General features: G+C 32.1%; 1 protein-coding gene across 4 annotated transcripts in view; it reads left to right on the top strand.

Moving 5' to 3' along the window:
- The window catches only part of LOC122505843 (5-hydroxytryptamine receptor 2A-like), an 837,584-nt gene that overhangs the window by 258,754 nt on the left and 557,723 nt on the right, over positions 1–21,107 (top strand). The gene's annotated exons all lie outside the window — the stretch shown is intronic.

The raw sequence follows: 21,107 nt of genomic DNA, 5'->3' as shown, positions 1-21,107 counted from the left end.
CTACAAAGGTCGGTCCAGTATTGTCTAACATAGTCAGCGCTAGTTTTTGTCCGTTTCACTCATAGTAAGCAATAGAAATGAATAATTTTCAAACTAAAACCTGAAAATTTCTTGCTACAGAAAATAAAGATTTTAGAGTTGTTAAGTATAGAAAAAAATGTTGCACGAAAACTTGAAGGCGCAATTCAGAAAAAAATACATATAAACATGAAGTGAGAAGATCATTTTTCTATCTGAAAAAAATTTAACTTAAAATAGATTCAATTTACAGTTTATTGATTTATTAATAAAACTTTGTATTAAACTAAAAAATTAGTTAGTTAGCTGCCGTACCATCTCACGCATTAATCTATACTTTGAGCATTTCAAGCACCTACTTTAAAATTGCCGAGGGAGCAAAGGCAAACCTCCACCACCTCGTAAATTTAATGCGCTGTAACTAAAGTATCTTCACAAATATCGATAAAACATTTTTCAAATTAATTATGTACTTTAAATAACAGTTTATCATAAACTGTCTCTTAACATTTTATAGACAGATAGAAGAATTAGTAGATTTTGACATGAAATTGATGGTTAAAAAATTATGTAAAATTTTTTAAAACAAATGATAAATTAAAAAAATGCATATGCTTAAGTTGTCTAACAAGTTACTATATTGTATATCAGGTAGAGGAAGATAGAGAAATTACTAATTACGGTTGGCTGTATATTACAAATATAGTATGATCAATTTACAAATAAATATAGGTGTTTCAACTATACTTTTCTACCCGTGTACAAACAATTTTTCTTAAATTAAATAAAATCCACCCTTCCAGAAATCATGGCTTGACGCATGTTCACGTTTGGAATGAAAAACGCCTTAACTGATCTGTAAGATACAAGAAGAACCATTTTTCAGACAGAGTTTAATTTAGTTTCGATTAAGGAGATAAAGATGTTTAAGCAAACTTAAGAATATTAAAGAACAGCTTAAGCGTCCTCAAATATAAAAATGCCGATTGTGGCATTTAGGAAATATAAAATTCTGTTAAAATTTAAAAAAAGATTACTATAATTATATAGTTGTATTATCTTATAGAAACGAGTAGACATGTAAATTAGACAAAGGAAGACATTCTTATGTTATTATTATTATTATTATTATTATTATTATTATTATTATTATTATTATTATTATTATTATTATTATTATTATTATTATTATTATTATTATTATTATTATTATTATTATTATTATTATTATTATTATTATTATTATGTTATTATTTCTTATGTCAGTTTTATGGAAAGACAAAGTAAAGAATAGTAAGATTTTCGGGCGAAGATATTCTTATGTCACTTGTAATGACATAGAAAATGATAAACAATGTTGAACGAAGAAGTTCTTATATTATATTTTCTTGGATAGAGGGAGAAAGATAAGCTTTAAATTGCATGTTATATTCCAAAATCGTTAGATTTTTTTGACAAAGACAGTCTAATATAACTTTCTTCGCAGGGTAGAGAAAGATTTAACCCTTTCACCCTATTGTTTAAAAAATACATAAATTTTTGTTAAAAATCACGAATTTTTAAAACATTTAAAAATCGCTGACAACTAATGTAACAAGTTGTAAATCCAGATGTTCATTACATGAACATTTTGCTTCCTCTTTACGATCAGGAAAAAAAATTTGCTTCCTTGTGGAGGAAGCATTAACATTAAGTTTATTTAATTTTTAAATCATTTTTAGTACAATTTAACATTTAGTAAATAAAGTTCATTCGTCTTAATGGAAAGAATAAAATTCTCTTATACAGTAATATGAATCTAAATAAACAAAAAAATTTTTAGTAAAAAAGTGAATTTTTCAACTTTAATTGTAATTAATTCTATAATTTTCAATAGAATATATACTTTATTTACATCAATCGATTTGCCTTGATGCAAAGAATAAGATTTTTGATTTATTTTTTAATAAATAATAACATTTTATTCTACAGCAACATGATTTAAAAAAAAAGAACTTTTTAAAAGTGCAAATTTTTTGTCTATAATTGGTTTTAATTCTATAAATTTAAATACAATATATACTTTATATATACCAATCGATCCGTCTTTGTGCAAAGAATAAGATTTTATAAATAAATGAGTAAGATTTTCTTATACAGCAACATAATTTTGCGAAAAGAACTCATTTTTTGGTAAAAATACGAAATTTTCAGCTTTAATTGTGATTAACTCTATATAAATTCTCATAAAATTTATACTTTGTATATATCAATCGATTCGTCTTGATGCAAAAAATAAAATTTTATTATATATTAACTTTAATAAGCAACTTAAAAAAAATTTTTTTTTTTAAATTTTTTTTAGAAAAAAGTCAAAAAAAAAATTTTTTCTGAGAATTTTTTTAAGTCTATCAATCCATTTCGAGATATTTTTATGATAAATATACCTGGTAAATTTTAGCCAAATTCGTTAAAACCTCTTCAAGTTATCGTGTTCACAAAAATCGGGATCTACACACACACACACATACATACATCCGGACAATTGTTCAGGGTCTTATATAACATAGTCCCATAAAGAAGAAAATTTGTTAAAAGGATTTTTAAAAATTTTGTAAATTAAACGACTACAAAGCTTCCTCACGAGGAAGCAAAAAATTAATCGGATTGGCATGAATCTTGTTACTCGGAGGTTTCTAGAGTCACTGATTAGGGAGCGTTCATAAATGATGTCACGCAATTTTTCGGGATTTTAGACCCCCTCCTGTCACGCAATTTCACATGTAAAAATACATTGTGTCACGTTTAGTAGAGACCACTCTACCCTCATAAACGTGACATAATTTGTGAACGCTCCCTTACGAATATGATATCAATTTTAAAAAATTTAAAATGGCGGATCCAATATAGCGGACAATTTTTTTTACAGATAGATCGGATTGGAATGAAACTTGTTACTCAGAGGTTCTTGGAGTTGCTGATTACGAATCTGTAGTCTATTCTTAAATTTAGATTGTAGATTTATTATTAGCGGAGAAATTTTTAAAATTAATAAACTTGAATATGTTTAATTAATAGGATTTAATGATGTTGGTAAATTATAATTTTTGAACTTACATAATATCAAGCAAATCTGAAAAAATTTTGAAAAATCGATCAGCCATATTGCAAACGACACTTTGAATTTTGAAAATCTGACACCGGATTCGTAATCAGCGACCCCAAAACTCCCGAGTAACAAGTTTTAAGTAAAATAAAATAAAAAGCCCTTTACAAATAATGCTAAATATTGCAGACTAAAATTTTGTCTACAATTAAATACAAAAATTAATATATTAACATTTAACATTCATGAACTTAAAAAATACTTGTGCGCAATCTGCGAGTAAATTGTGCCAAACTAACTCCAAAAAAGTATAAACTGCCACAGTAGAAGTTCGATTCGCGACATAATCTATTAATAATAGAATTTCTACCGTAATTTGTTCTATGATACTGTACATAAAATAAAGAAAAATTTCGCAATCGTCGAGCAGGAAAGCAAAATTTAATCATACATAGCAGCTGAGGACAATTTATGACATCGCTGATAACTTTAAACAAAAAAAGAAAATCATTATAGCAAAATCTTGTTTGTATTTTGGAAATACCAAATATAGATCGCAATTCATCATAATTGTGAGAGAAAAAATCATAACTAACACCAAGTTGTCTGGCGACAAATCGCAAAACACGATTCTGAACCTTCTCTAATCTAATGATATGAATAATGTAGTATGGTGACCATATAATCGATGCAAACTCGAGAATAGATAAAACATAAGGGGCATTCTCAGTGTAATTTTCACTCAACATTTTTTTTTTGATTGAAACAATTTTTTTCGAATTCTATATGAAAAATAAGTAAATACGTGTTTTTTTATTTTTTATTTGATCAAAATTAAAAAATTTATGGTTTTTTTAGATTTTACGTTTTCAGATGTAGAGGACTTTTGAAACACTTTTTTCTCTGTTAAACCAACAGATAAAAAATTATATAATATATGGAAATTATTTATTTTTTCATGAATATTTCAAATATGTAATAAAAAATAACATTAATAAAGCGAAAACATTAAATAAATTGAAATATCGTCTAAAATATGACTTTTCTCAAAAGCGAAGTAATTGATTTTCGATTTTTTTCTTTCATTACAACCACTAAAAAATAAATAAATTTTTCCCACTTATGCCAAAGTGGCGTTCTTTAGGGTTCAAATTATATTTAAAATTATGTCAGTCGTTGCACAGAGTTTTATTCGACTTTTACACTTTTTAAAAAATTAACCTTCAAAAACAAAAGAAAACGAATGTTTTGTGGTTAATTTTTCATTTTCCTTCTCTAAAATCTGTGCAACGAGTGACATAATTTTAAATATAATTTGAACCCTAAAGAACACCACTTTAGCATAAGTGGGAAAAATTTCTTTATTTTTCAGTGTTTGTAATGAAAAAAAATGAAAATCAATTACTTCGCTTTTCAGAAAAGTCACATTTTAGACGATATTTCAATTTATTTAATGTTTTCGCATTATTATTGTTATTTTTTATTACATATTTGAAATGTTCATGAAAAAATAAATAATTTCCATATATTATATAATTTTTTATCTTTTGGTTTAACAGAGAAAAAAGTGTTTCAAAAGTCCTCTGCATCTGAAAACGTTAAATCTAAAAAAACAATAACTTTTATAATTTTGATCAAATAAAAAATAAAAAAACACGTATTTACTTATTTTTCATATAGAATTCGAAAAAAATTGTTTCAATCAAAAAAAATTTTGAGTGAAAATTACACTGAGAATGCCTCATAAGAAAAATAGTTATTTTAAATAAATCAGACTTGTAAAGTCTAATGCACTCCGTATAATAAAACCCAAGGATTTAAGTGCTTTACTTACTGTAAAAGAAACATGTTCTGAAAATGATAGATTATTACTAAAGATGACCCCAACATCCCGCACCCAGGTCACTCTACTTAAAGGAGAATTGTCTAATTTATAAGTATGATTTAGAATAATCTTTTTTCTAGAAAAGGAAGTTGTTAAACATTTTTTAATATTCAAATAAAATTTATTGCGAAGGCACCATTGTTGCAGACGATCTAAATCAGATTGAAAATTTAAATAATCAGAGTACTATGTCTTAGTACTCATATAAAGTTTCAGATCATCTGCAAACAGTAAAAATAAACAAAATTTAAAAGCAGAATTAATATCATTAATAAATAATAAAAATAAAAGTGGACCCAAATTCGAATTTGGGTTCACAGCTACTTCAGGTGTCCCCCAGGACTCAAGTCCTGGGGGACACCTGAAGTAGCTGTGAACACATGCGAGTAAACTCCATCCACACGGACACTTTGGCCTCTGTTAAATAAGTAACTTTTTATCCATTTTAAAGCACCAGTTCCAAAACCCATCAATTTTAATTTTAAAGTCAAAGGCTTTTGAAAAATCCGTGTAAACGGCATCAACCTGGAAACCACCCTCAACATATGAAACCAAATTTTCCAAAAATATACCAAGATTTGTAGAAACAGATCTAGCCTTAACAAAGCCGTGCTGCTCATCAATTATTATTTTTGAAACTGCGCCATACATTTGATCAAAGACCAAATTTTCAAAAAATTTCGAGATACAACTGAGAAGAGTAATAGGTCTATAATTTCTAATGTCATTAATCAAATTATCCTTGAAAATAGGAACAATAATTCCCAACTTCCACTGGCTGGGAAAACTACCCTCTGCTAATGACCTATTAAATAAAATGTATAGAGGTTCAATTAAAGCAGAGCAACACGACCCTATCAAGGCCGGCGGAATACCATCAGGTCCCACACTACCATTCACATCACATTCACAACAGGATTTATCAATTTTAAAATAATTTAGTTCAACTGTGTCACAAATGTCATAAAAATTAAAATAAACATCATCATCAATCGGCTCGTATACCGAATTAAAATAAGTAGCAAAAAGTTTAGTTATCTGTTCGCGATTACATCCAGTACAATCATCCAATGACATACAATTTGGAATACGTTGATTACTTCGATTAGATTTTACATACTTTCAAAAATTTTTAGGATCATTTATAATTGATTGCTCAGCATGACGGATATAATCATTGTAACATGTTCTAGCTAACGATTTACACCGGGATCGCAGCAAAGAAAACAATTGTTTTCGTTGCTGCGATAATTGGTAATTAATAAAACTATTTGATTTTTTATAATTTAAATGTGCAATTTTTTTAGCTTGTGTTAGTTTTTTAAGCTCACTAGTAAACCAATGTTAAAAGGTAGAAGAGTAAATAGATTTAACCGAAATAAAACATTCAATTGCCGAATAAACGTAATCATAAAAAATATTCACTGCAATCTCAATGTCAACGTCAGAGAGCAAATGAGTCCAATTAACATTACCAAGAAGTACATTAATCATATCAAAGTTAGGATTTTTTAAAGTAATACTTCAAACTACAGTCACAAGAGTCACAAGAATTAAAATCATCAATATCAAAAACAATCATTAAAGGGGGATGATAATCATCCACTGGAAGCAGTTCGTCAGTCGCCAAATTTACACAAAAGTTGCAAGAAAAATCGAAATTTGTAAAAATAAGATCCAATAAGGATCCATAATCATTAAAAAAAACTGTTAAGTTGAGAAAGTTTAAGAAAATCTATTGTGTCATTAATAACATTAACAATTTCAGAATGTAATCCAAAGGATCCAGGTTTAGGAACACAACAAGGATTGTCATCACAAGAACCATTCCAAAGAGCATACGGGATATTAAAATCACCTAAAATTATAATTTTAGCAAAAGGATATAAAAGAGCTACATCTTCAAGTATTTGACACGCATCCAAATACTGCGACAAAACAGCATATGGAGGAAAATAAAAATTTCCAATAATAACCGTTTTAGAGTGATAATTGAATTTAATACATACGTGTTCAATGGAAGAAATTTTAGTATCAATACGAGAACAACATAAGTTTCGTTTAGTCGCTAGTAATACTCTCCCACCACGCAAATAAGAACTGGAGAACTCACTTCTGTCACAACGAAAAACGTCATAATTTGTAAAACCAAGTTTAGACGTGAGAACGCCAGGAAGCAGCCACGTTTCCGTTAAAGCAAAAACCATATAAAAAATAATGAAATAGAAACTCGCAGTGCTGTAATTTTTTAACAAATTCCTCGCACATTTTAAAAATAAATAGAGAATTTAAAGATACAATTATTACATAACATTTTAAAATATTAAAAACGATTTTTGCACCTTAACCCTTTCGTGCCCCCGGGATATCCAGCGGTTGAATTTGCTTCAAAATTGTTACTCGGGGGTTTTCGGGGTCACTGATTATGAATCCGATGTCAGTTTTTCAAAATTAAAATGGCGGATCCAATATGGCGGACAAGATTTTTAAAAATTGCTTGAATTTGCTTCAATATTGCTACTCGGGGGTTTTTGGGGTCGCTGATTACGAATCCGATGTCAGTTTTTCAAAATTCAAAATGGCGGATCCAATATGACGGACAAGATTTTTAAAAATTGCTGGGATTTGCGTCAATATTGCTACTTAGGGGTTTTCTGGGGTCGCTGATTGCGAATCAGAAGTCAGATTTAAAAAATTTTCAAAATTCAAAATGTCGGATCCAATAAGGCGGTCAAGATTTCAAAAAATTGCTTGAATATTGTTACTCGGTGGTTTTCGGGGTCGCTGATTACAAATCCGATGTCAGTTCTTAAAAAATCAAAATGGCGAATCCAATATGGCGGACGAGATTTTCAAAAATTTGTTTGAATTTGCTTCAAAAATGTTACTTGTGGGTTTTCGGGGTAGCTGATTACGAATCCGATTTCAGTTTTTAAAGTTTTTCAAAATTGATTTGAATTGAATCTGATTTCAAAATCTGAATTTTGTAGAAAAAATATGTTTTTGAATCCACAAAAAATTGTTAAATGAAAAAATTAATTTTCATAATTTTTAAAGCATTTTTAAGAAAAATCTTTGTTTGTACCATTGTTATTCTATTTTGGTGTATCGAAATTTATTTGTATAATTGAGGCCTTGGATCGAATAACTCGCCCGACGCTCGGACCTGACGCGCAAATGCCAGTCAGTGAGCGACTTTGGGTCACTCACTGCTACCCAACTGGTATTAGCACGTTCGGTCCGAGCGTCGGACGAGTTATTTGATTCAAGGCCTCAATTTTGTAACTAATTTCAGATCATAATTTTATCCTAATTTTTTTGTATATTTTATTTTTTATATAAAAATTAGGATCTGAAATTAATAATAAAATAAAAAGTTTATTTTTACACGGAGAGAAATGTGTTACGAATAATGCTAGAGACATGTTGTTTCGCTTTTCGCATAGACGTCTGTACCTAATTTTTCAAAAGCCGGTGCTAACTTTGTACAGCTTGTGCTCACTTGTGCAACAGTTGCTCAAATCGATGAAAGATCAGCATGTATTTCTTGCAACTTACGCATGGTGGTGTGTATGCATTTTTAGTACGGCCTGCTCATGCGCTAAGAGCAGCAGGTTTCTTTCTGTGTAGTAATAAAAATTAACAAATGAATTTTCATATAAAAAATTGAATAATAGTGGTATTTTTTAGTATTTTCCGCCTACAAACAAAGATTTTTATTGGAAAAAATATACTTCAAACATTAGGAAAATGAATTTTTTCATTTGGAAATTTTTTTGCGGTTTGAAAAACATTGTGACGTTGTATTTTACAACGCCACAAAATGGGTCGTTCTTCGCGAATTAAATTTAAATTTACAAAAAAAACTTCTGGTTTCGATGCAGCTCCATGGCGTGAATTCTTGTGTTAATTTTGCATTCTGTTTCCCGTTTCTAATTATTGTCGGGTATTAATTTCATGTATTACTCATCACCTGAACATCATCTATAACTTTTAGCTGAGGTCCTCAAGCGATTAAAAGATGCAGGCTCGAAACTCAGCACCGATAAATGTGAGTTTTACTGTTCTGAGGTGCACTATTTGGGATTCGTTGTTAACGAAAAAGGATTACCGGTCGACCCCGACAAGATCGCCCCCATTTTAGAATATCCACCTCCGCGCAATGTTAAGCAGTTGAGAAGATTTCTGGGAATGTAGTCTTGGTATCGACGATTTATACAAAACTTCGCATCCATAGCACTACCTTTGACGTCCTTACTGAAGAAAAACAACCCTTGGATTTGGGAAACGAAACAGAAAATTGCTTTTGAGGACGTTCTTCGCAGACTTACAGAGACACCGATTTTGAGATGTCCAGATTTTTCTATCCCCTTCGTAGTACAAACCGATGCGAGCAATTCGGGAGTTGGTGCTGTACTTATGCAGATTGAAGAGGGAATCGAATATGTCATCTCTTACGCTAGCAGAGTCTGAACAAAAATTTTTTGTTACAGAAAAGGAATGTTTGGCAGTAGTCTGGGCACTCCAGAAATTTAACGCGTATTTAGAAGGTTATCCACTCACAATCGTCACCGTAACTGACTTTCCGAATAAATATTCTTGCTGGAGTATCCCAGACGATAAGTTATATAGTTATCGACCTAATCCAACGCTACCGCCTTCAACGAGATATTTGGATGCTTGGAAACTTGTTCGAACCGGTAAACAAAGAATGGAGATATTAACTGAGTGTCACGATAACCCGCAAGCAGGACACTTAGTAGTTGAGAAAACTCATTGTAGAATATCCAAAAATTACTATTGGCCTGGTTGTTTTAAGAACGTAACCAAGTACATTCAGAATTGTGTTGTGTGTCAGATGTGTAAGGTCGAACAAGTAAAGCCCGCCGGTCTAATGGGAGACCGTGTAGTCGAAGAACCCTGGACTGTCGTCGCTGCCGACATCATTGAACCTCTTCCGCGTAGTCGAGCTCAATTCCAATACATTTTGGTACTTCAGGATCTATTTACAAAATGGATGGAAAGTGTTCCACTTCGATCGGCCAACGGAAAGAAAATCTCTTAAGCTTTTCGTGAATTGATACTTAACCGATGAAAATGTCCGCAAGTGCTGCTCACGGATAATGGTATGGAGTTTGTGAACAACGTGATCAAGTCGTTAGCTACCGAGTTTAACATACACCACTCCACTACTCCACCGTATCACCCGCAAGAAAATCCCGTCGAGAGAGTTAACCGAGTGTTAAAAACGATGATCACGTCATACCTCAAAAGAGATCATAAAGATTGGGACAAATTCTTAACTGAGTTCCGGTTCGCGTTTAATACGGCTTATCATACGAGTATTAAAACTACACCTGCCTTTCTTAATTTCGGTCGCGAACCAAAATCCGTGAATTCTGTTCGTAAACGCGAAGATAATAAACAGGAAGTTGAATCACAACATCCTGGAACTTGGTGCGAGTGAATGCAAAACATAGAAGCAATTATAGGGAATGGGTAACCGAGAATCTTGACGATGCGTTTAGAAAACAAGCCGGTCATTACAACCTTCGTCGTAGGCCTTTAAAATTTAAAGTAAGAGATGTAGTTTTATCGCGTTGTAGAACACTCTCAGATAAAGTAAAGGGCATAGCCGCAGGATTGTGCCCAAAATATGAAGGTCCATTTAGAGTCACGAAAATAAAATCACCATTGGTTTACCAAGTCGTTGACGAGAAAAACAACAAAACTTTCAAAGTGCACATACAATACTTAAAACCCTTTCGACACACTTAAATGCACACTTTCTCTAATTTTCTACTCCCTCTCTTTATTTTCAGATTGTGAATCAATAAAGAAGAATATTAAGGACTATTAGCGAATTATTTCAAGACATAACCGAGCAAGATGTCGAGTAACGGAGATGATGACACTAATGCAGCACCCGATTTCAGTAACGATGTTTTAACTGAGTCACAACGACTTGACAGAGCCGAGAAGTCGTCCTTATTTTATCAAGCCATGTTGATCCAGTGCAGAGAACAACTTTAATCATCGACGAACACTAGTGCCTCACTAGCGAAGATCATCGAATTGCAAAAGGAGATCCAACTTTTGAATGAGAAAAGTAATAGAGACCAGAAAAAAATAGAAGATCTAGAGACAAAGGTGAGAATGCTCGAAGGAGGCGATTCACCTGATGAAGAATGGACACTGCGAGACCAAGAGATTCAAAAATCTTCCCCTGGGTGGCAATATTACAAACCTTATCAAGATATCATCCAAAAAATCAACAGGCGTTACCCTGGATTAAAGTCTGCTCTACAAGCAGCCGATCAAGCAGAGCGAGGAGCTGTCATGTACGGAATTAAAACTGTAACGATCCACGACGAAAAGGAACAAGTCGATTATCTGCTTGAAAAATATCAACTTCGTCGTCCTGAGTAACTAAAAACATTTAAGCAGAAACAAACCCAAACAACTCCTACCAATGTTCTGGACACGGAAGTCCAGACTGATTTATCTCGAGCTGGATTATATAAAAAGGCCACCATCTGTCATGAAATCTCAACCCAGACTGAGGCATCAGGATATAGATGTGGATCTAACGAGTCAACGTTACACAAAAACAAAAATGTTCCTTCAACCTCAAAGAATATTTCGCGTGAACAAAATTCATCGCCCATCCACTCTAGAACCCCACAAAAAAGAGACCCGCCTACGACCTCAAAGACTCATCGGAGACAAGATGCTTCTCCCACTCCGCCGAGAACATCCCGAAGACGAGATGCTTCATTATCACCTTAGAGAAACTCACGGAGACGAGATCTCTCTCCACCTTCTCCAAGATCCTCACGGAGACGATATCGTTCTTCTTCTTCTCCAAGGGCCTCACGAAGACGAGACGCATCTCCACCCCTTTCGAGATACTCGCAAAAAAGGGAAATTTCGCCATCATCCTCAAGATCTTCACGCCGGCGTAAATTTTCACTAATCCCGCCAAGATACTCTCATAGGAGGGATCGATCATATTCGCCACAGGGAGCTTCCGTTTTGTCAAGAAATGCTACAAAAGGGGATACCAGAAAAAGGAGACCTGGATGCTGGAACTGTGATGATCTAAATCACTACTACCCTGCCTGTGACAAAACCATTCACTAGAATCTTCTGTTTCCACTGCGGCGAAATAGGATTTCGCGTCCAAAATTGTCCCTCTCCGTCTTGCGTAGGCAAGTATTTAATCGACGGCTATCATTTCACGCGCCCGGAACAATTGTACCTCCCGAATCGCAACGACCATCAATAAGAAGTTACTTTTTTACCATTATGATTTCGTTTTTATTATTTTCTATTCATTATTTTTTTGTGTAACTGAGATAATCTTTATCGACGCTATTTCCGATATAATATATAATTTATATTATGTATCTCAGCGGCCTAAGAAGTTTTGCGTATGACGCGCTATAGTTATTTAACTTTCTCCTTTCTTTAACAGAGTATCGCCGAGTATATTATATTGTTTGCGCCAATGATACAATAAGTTTTTTTTGTTTCGAAAGGGATGGGAGAAGGAATAGAAATAGGAATTGTTATAGAGATCACTGATTGAAGACTCGTAACCAAAAGAAAGAATTTCGTGTAAAAATTGAAATTTAAAAATATAGAATTAAGTCATTTACATAAAACTTTAAGCTTTATTAAAACCCTTGCCGTATTGTAGATATAATTTGAAACTTATAGACGATTTTGCCTAAGAGTAATAATCAGAATTGCTGCTCCAGTTATTTCTAATCACATTTTGCGGAGCTGCGAGGGACACCGAGTGGCTTAGAGAGATAATCTGGACTTCTTGGTTAATCTACACAATCTGAGTTGCGTGGTGGATTCTCAATTTCAAATCTGGTGCGAGACCTACAGTGTGGCCAACCTATCTATCAGCGGAGGTGTCGCAATGGAGTTTTCGAAATTTCTTTCCGTTTGTTGGCTTTTTGCCGATTTTGTGTGACCGAGACAACATTTTGGAGTTCGGTCAATTATAATATTCCTACAAGGAAAAGATTCTAAATTTTAGTGATGAGTCTGAGTTTGGATTTCTTTTCGGATTGTCGCGAGACCCTCGTATTGCCAGGTGAGCCTCGATGCCGAATTTTTATTGGTGGAGTAAAAAAACGACACCGGAAACAAACCAGCGGAGCTGACGCCAGGTTGCCGCAAATTTCTTCACAACTTTAAAAGTTGATCAAACAAGCTAATTCTCTCATTCTGAAATATTTGGGAAATTGATTTAACTAAACTTATAGTTTTTAAATACGTTAAGAGATTTTCTGCCTTTTAATATTTCAAGAAGAATATAATGCCAAAGTTTGGATTTTGCGCAACAAGGCCTCTAACTACCAACCGAGTCTACGTCACGTCACGTGAGAATCACCCAATTATGGTGGGGATTTCGACCACCCGAAGCATATAAAACCATGAGGATCCAGAGAATTGACCTCTTTTTCGCCTCGTCTTCCGACCCATCGCTATGGACAATCTTCGTTGGACCTTTGTGAAGCCGTCTTCGATAACCAAAAGTTTTGTTTAATTATTTAGTGTTTTGTCGTTTAATTAAAATTAAATCTAAATTTATTGTATCGTAACTGAGAGCCTTTTGATTTTAACTGAGCCATCTTCTAGTTAAATTCACATATCTGATTTGCTCTTGGTAAAATTTAGTCTATTCGTCTAATTTTAAGATTATTGTGTAATTGTGTAAGAATTGCGGAAGACGTTGGCGAGAAATTGCGCTAGGGATTAAAATTTGTTAATTGTTGCGTTATTTGTTGTAAATTATTTGAGTAGAGTTGTGAAATTTGTCACATTTTGAATTTGTATTAAATCTACAAGAAAATTTTGTGAAGGATTTTATTTTGGATTACAATAAATCTTAATTTTCTTTATGTTAAATTTAAAGTTTTTCTTTAAGAGAATAGTTTTCTAAGAAGACCACACCTCTCCGACATTTTGAGTAGCCGTGTATAATTTGGTGTTGGTTTCTGGTACACGATTTTCCAAATATTATTGATTTGATTGATTTTGAGATGTTGTCGTTTTGTTAATTTCGCGTAGGTCTATGTGTAGACCTGGCGCCCCGGATTTTATTGCATTTTTATCGCGAGAAGTATCAAATAATATTATACAGAAAATCGTGCAGAAGGTGCTTGTCAAATATATGCTTAATTTTGGCTGAGGATAGACAAGGAGAAATCACTTCTCATCTCACAACATGTATATACTATAAAATTATACATGGGTTTCAAATTCTACCAATTTTTAATTAAAATAAAAATTCAAAAAGGCTCAAAATATTTTCTAAATAATATTTTATGACAATTGAATTCCTTACAAAAAATTACCTTAAAAATAATTTTGTGGAATATTTCAAAACTGAATTTAGATTCGTAATCAGCGACCATTAAAACTCCCAAGTAACATTTTTTAAGCAAATTCAATCAATTTTTGACAATCTCGTCCGCCATATTAAATTCGCCATTTTGAATTTTTAAGAACTTCTAATCTAATCTAATCTGACAACCGAGATCGAGCTGGATTTTCCTCAAGAGGGGAAAGTAAGCACCTAGGTTATAAAACCCATTGTACCAGACTCCAGCTCGCTCGTTTATAGCAACCCCTTAGAGTCCTGTTCTTCTCCAGAAGTCCAGTATCTCTTCTATCGATATGTTGCTCACCTGCTTAGGGTCAATAATTGCTTGACTCCAGCTAGATAGCCTGATCCTAGCTAACGCTGGGCATTCTGATAATATGTAAGTCGAAGTATCGTTACTCTCCCCACACAGTCTGCACATAGGTGAAACTTGTCTGCCTATTTTATGCTGATGGTAATTTAATAGTCTATGACCCGTAAGTAGACGAACTACGGTTCTAACTCTGATCTTATCGACTTTTAGGAGATCGCTCGCTCGCCTCTTGTTGAGTGCTAGCCCCAACAGATTTCGCTTGCCTTCCCACCCCAACGTGCGCCCAATACATCTCATATTCCTTTTAACCCCATCTTTCTATGGCTCCCTTAACCAAGTACGGCATTATTGCCACTGCTGGTTCAGGACCTATCTTCTGCCTCTGTCGTTAATGTCAGTGCTGCCCCATACGACATGGTGCGCATTGGCATCACAACCTATTATCAAAGGGAGACCTTGCCCTTGACAGTAATCTACCAACTTCTCCACCTCTGTAGGTTGTGCTAGGTCATCCCCCGATCCCGGAAAATATGCGGAAGCTACTACAACCTCCCTTTTATTTCCGTTCTTTTCTAAGTACTTAGCCTTAACAACAACTAAGTCCCTGGTAGTTAATTCCAATAGAGGGAAAGCATCTAGACCTTTATAGATCAGGCAAGCCCTTGGAACTGGTTCCTGTGGTGAACTAACTAGCACTCCACAGCCACTTAGACCTCTAATCTTACCCTTGTAAACCCAAGGTTCTTAAACAAAGGCTATAGCTGCCTGCATCCTTGCAAAGTTCCTGGCTAGAATCACCAAAGCGCCTTTACAATGATGCAAGTTAATCTGCATACAGTGGATCCCGGAAGCAGACATATTTAAGACTGACTCACGGCCCCCTCTGTCGCGTCCACACCTTGATCGCCAGCATCGTGATCCCCCAAAAAGGGCTCTTCGACGCTCACGTGTGTGGTTTTATTTTTATTAATTTCTGTAGTATCAATTATGGTCCTACGAGAAAAGAAGAAAGAAAGGTCAATCCTTAAAGAGCCTCTATTTAAGGAAAAGGCTAAATTACATCTGAAAGTTCGCCTGGTATCTCAGAGTCTCGTTCAAGATACCTCCATTCGAGCCCCACCCCGGGGACGGGTCGTCCAGAAGACGGGCCCTTCCTGTAACACAACCGTTCCCGAGCTTTACGGTTTACGGTTAATTGTGCCCAGCGATGGTCGTCCCCGTCCAACCCCCTCCACACGGAAGAACCCGACGGATTTGTTAACCTTAGTATCATTCATCCATGGACACGAGTTCATCACGGATTAGATGGCAGAGACTCGCGCCTCAATCGCCATGGCACAGCCAACGTAACCATGGAAGGGTTTCTTCTTGGTCAGACTTCCACCAGTAGGAAGTCTTTGGAATGGACCCGCGGTTAAGCCTCTGTCCATCCCGTCTCTCTCGATATCCCTTTAAATCCCCGTGCCCTGAGACAGTGCCCAGCGAAACACAGAAGTGACTGACTTTTATTCCCTGTCGTCTGCTATCTGAAATCGCCACTTTTGTGCATTAGGAATAAAAAATATCGTAAGTAACATGGAAATAAAAGCATTCCAATTTGTTTACGATGATTTTTATGACACGAGTGGAGGTCGAGGGACGCTCTCGACCTCCACTCGTGTCACAAAAATCACCGTAAACAAATGGCTGCCTTTTTACCCTTGTTGCTTAATATACTATTATTTTTTAACTGTTATTTACGATTAGTAGAGGGCGTTAAAGTATATTTGTAAGAGTTTGCAGTGCCCCTGAGATATACATTACTTATTTCTATACATTTTTTTACATCAAACAATACAATATTTTTGCATTATATTAATTGGGAAGAATTATTATACAACCCTTCGAACAATAAATTTTATTTTTTAAATTTCTAGCGTTCTATGAATAGTTAACGCATTTTTTTATTTACAATTTTTTTTAATGGCATAATAAGGCACTTTTTTTATTCACATATAAGATGAAAGTTTGTTAATCAATAATTGCAGCTTCCTTATTAATTTGAAATTAAGTTACACCTCATTGAATAAATATTTATATATAAAATTTCGTACATGACTAGATTAAAATACATGTTTCCCTCGATTTCCACCACCAAATTAAATGAGAAATATAACAAATTACTCCTTAGATAGTATACTTTAACTCACATATGCTCCTTTTTGCCCATTTTAATTTTAACAAAATTTTTTTTTTTAAATTTGTCGTAAATATTTTGTATGACTATACAATTTTAATTTTTTGAAAGACATAATCTTAAACATAAATGCAATTCTTCAACATTGATTTTTGTTTAAAATAGCTTAGATTAAGCATGTTGACTGTGTGTTTTTTTATTTTATTAAATATAATTGAGACGTTTTAAAGAGGTTGATTTAGAGGGCATGAAAGTTTTACCTGCAACGCGTTAAACTCGTTTTACGCTTTTTGTTAGTTGTGAAAACTATATTTATTTATTTATTGAAAAATTGCACAAGCTATTAACGCCCTTTCGTACTAGGTACTATTAAAATTTAACGATAATGTCTATATGGCTGCACTGCTATTATTGTTTTCATGAGAAATTACACATAACTCAGTATACAAAGTTATAGTTTCAGTTTGAAAGACAATTTTATATTTACTAGAACCAAAAGGGCGCGCGTTGCGCGCCCACTCCTGGTCCTTTGACACACAAAATAAAACCTTAATGTAACCTTACATTAAATCTTAATTTAATAAAAACATATATGTTTATATTTTAATAATTATTTTTCTGTTAATAAGATTGTTTAAAAAATTTTTAATTTTTTTAATCTAAGTTTGACGAATTGAATTTTCTATAAAAAATTACACGTTAATGCCTATAAAAAATTCTCATTCTGGAGAAAATCACCTTTAAAATAAGCCTAAAATCATTAAAAATCATTCAGTATTTTAGAAGTCATTAAAATTTTTGTAAAACATTGAAAATTATCATTTTTTAAAAATGTCTAAATAAAATATTGATTAAATGACTTGAAAAATTATGTACAAACTCCAAGGATTAATTTAAAAAGAGAAAAATCAGTAACCTTCTATATTACAGAAATTGTGTAGATTTTTCTGCCGAAATACAGGCGAAATTTTTTTTAAATTAATACTTGGAGTTTTGCACATCAATACAGGGTAATTTAATTTTCCCAAAATATTCAGAACATTCTTGAATTTGCAATTGTTTTAAAGAATTGTTAATAACAATTTTAAAATTTCATTATTTAACAATCCCTTTATTTTATCATTAAAGTATAGTTTAATTAATTTTTTTTAAATTAATACTTGGAGTTTTGCACATCAATACAGGGTAATTTAATTTTCCCAAAATATTCAGAACATTCTTGAATTTGCAATTGTTTTAAAGAATTGTTAATAACAATTTTAAAATTTCATTATTTAACAATCCCTTTATTTTATCATTAAAGTATAGACTTTAAGCTTTAATTAAAAAAATTACTTAATTATTACTTCCTCATAGAGGAAGTATTGTAATACCAAAATTTTTCGAGTTCGATTTTTTGATATATCTTTATGCTATTTGACCTCAGGAGTTGCGGATATAAAGTGAGCGTACTTTGTGATAGATTAATAAAGTTTAACTAAATTTTTTTTGGATTTTTAATTTTCCAAAAACACGTTTTTTGCCCATAACTTTAAAAAAATGTTACGACACCTATAAATGTTTTTCCATAATTTTGTAGAGTTTTTTTAAACGCATCTATTGAGTTCTAATTGAACATTTTTCGTCCATATTACCGGAGATATTAAACTTTTAAAAATCATAAATTTTGGAAAAAAATATTTTTTTGAAAATTTTGTTAAAAAATGTAGAAGTAATCTTAAAATTATCGTTACCAACTTGTAGAGCATTATAAAACGATTTGATTGACTTATTTTTGAACCTAATTCGATAATAAATTTCGAAATTATTGGTATTTTAAAAACCAAAAATTGTGGAAAATGACATTTTCTCAACTTTTTTGTTTGAAAATTTTTGTTTAACTATTAAACTATTATAACTATATTGTAGAGTATTTAAAAATACATTGATTGACCTAAGATTCAATCACTTTTACCATATTTATAAAAAGTTATTCATATATTTTCCTATTATTATTATTATCTCTATGAGGAAGCAAAGTGTTCATGAAATGAGCGCACCAAAATTATAAAAAATATACAACTTGGCAGCGGTTTCTTTATTTGTTTCAAAGTAATAATAGCATGAAAATAAAATGATCTAAAACTTTAACACCAAATTACTTTAACAATGCAATTTTTTTTGAAAAAGTTTCCCTTATTGGGAAAAATTTTTTTTTCCTTATTGGGTCAAAACCCATTATATTAAAACATCAAAGATGTTTTGTTGGGATTAAATTATTCTCTAATTAATGATTTATTACCATTTATTAAATCAATTTTAATTAATTGTACACTATCTGCAAAAATTATGTAAATGCTACATTTTAGTGCTATAAATAATTTTTTCATTTTGTAAAATGTATTAATTAACATTTTTCCCGTCTAAGACACTAAAACTCAATATAAGTATTCAAAAATTAAACTTAAAAGTAAAATTTAATTAACTTTCCAAAATCATTAAAAAATTTCTTGACTTTGTCTTGTTTAATAAAATTAATATAATTTTGGAAATACTTTACATGTTTTAATGTTCTTTAGATAAAGCTGAAATAAGCATTCAGTTTATTTTAATACAATTAATGTTAATAGTATTAATTTATGCTAATAGTATTTAACATTAAAATCTACAAGTAAATATGTAAATAAAAAAAGCCAAACATGACAGAATTTTATGTATTATCCTAACTTCAATGCTTGGCCATTTCTAGTTAAAAAAAGTATCAAGCTAAAACAAAAATTGTCTGTTTCAAAACATTTACAATATAAAATGTTTTTTGCCGTTTTTCGCGAATTTTTTTTTAAAGTAAGAATTTTTTTGAATTAAATAAAACATTTCTACTATGTTGTTCATATATTTAACTGTAACTCATATTTTTTATAAGCGTTTATATCAAAAATCTTCCAAATTAGGAGCTATTGCATATAGAGCTGCTCCGCCGGAGTTCATGACTGCCGGGCAGTCCTGAGCCCACAAATTTTGTCCGAAAGCAAAAAATCAAGTTTATTCATATTTTATAAATATTTTATTATTAAGTGAACTAACTTTTAAGTGAAAATATTAAAAATTGACACTACTTTAAAAAAAAATTCGATTTTTTGCCTACTTTTTTGCAACTTTCTTATTTTAAAAAAGGTACTAAAAATTTTTTTTCTTTTCAAGTTTAGTTCACTTAATAATAAATTTAATAACGAACAATTTCCAATTTTTCATTTTAAAATCGTTCAATAACTTTTTGAGCTACACTGCACGGCAATTTTAAAAATCCTGTTTTGAGAAAAACGCATTTAAAAAAATAGTATCAAAAATTGATATTTAGGGGAGAGTCTCCAGTTGTGAGACACCTCCAGTTGTGAGACAGTCAATTTTTTTAACATGCAATATTAAAAAGCCGATTGGTTTATATAAAAACATTTCTTTTTATATGACCCAACTTTTTCGTGTACGCCGAAGCGGATATATAAACTGTTTTTGTTAAATACCAACACTGTGTGTGATAATCGACTAAAAAGCGTTTTTTCAATAAATGCAAAGTACTTTTTTTCCAAGTTAATTAATTGGAAAAGGTAAATGTAATGCATTTTCTTTTAGTGTTTTCCTTATATTTCGTGATGCAATATTGCATTGTTCCAATCTACGGTTGAAAATTATTTAATTTTCCTTTTTCAAAATAGCGCCAATTTCTGGGTGTGAGACACAGCATATCACCAGTTGTGAGACGGTATCAACACCCATCTGGGCAGCATAAAAAATACGACTTTGCAGGCATACTATTTAAATGTTGTTTTTATTTTTTTTTCTAGTATTTTTGGGCATGTCAAGTCGAAAAAAGTCAATTGATTCAGAAGAAATCAATTTTAATGCTCTTGTTGAAGCTATTAAATTGTGTTTATACCGACAGATTGGCTCAGTCGGATAGGTGCCTGGCGTTGGTGGTCGTTTAAGGACCAAGGGTATAAGTACCCTTGGTTCGCGCCCATTGACGGGTGGTCCAGGCGTAATGCGAGTACTCCTAATAAAGTCGGCTGTAGACGCAAAATTAGGTTAATATATACTATAGAAAATTTCTAAAGTAGAATGGTTATGCTTAATCCAAAAAAGTATTTCTCGGGGACTCTTGTCGAAGTGCGTAAGGCCAATAGGGCAGGAGTATAAACAATAAAAAAAAAAAAATTGTGTTTATTTGATAGTCATATTTTGGCGAAT

This window comes from Leptopilina heterotoma, unplaced genomic scaffold (assembly GCF_015476425.1).
Source record: "Leptopilina heterotoma isolate Lh14 unplaced genomic scaffold, ASM1547642v1 Lhet_377, whole genome shotgun sequence".
NCBI lineage: Eukaryota > Metazoa > Arthropoda > Insecta > Hymenoptera > Figitidae > Leptopilina > Leptopilina heterotoma.
Note: the sequence above shows the minus strand (reverse complement) of the source record. Positions and strands in the feature narration are given on the sequence as shown.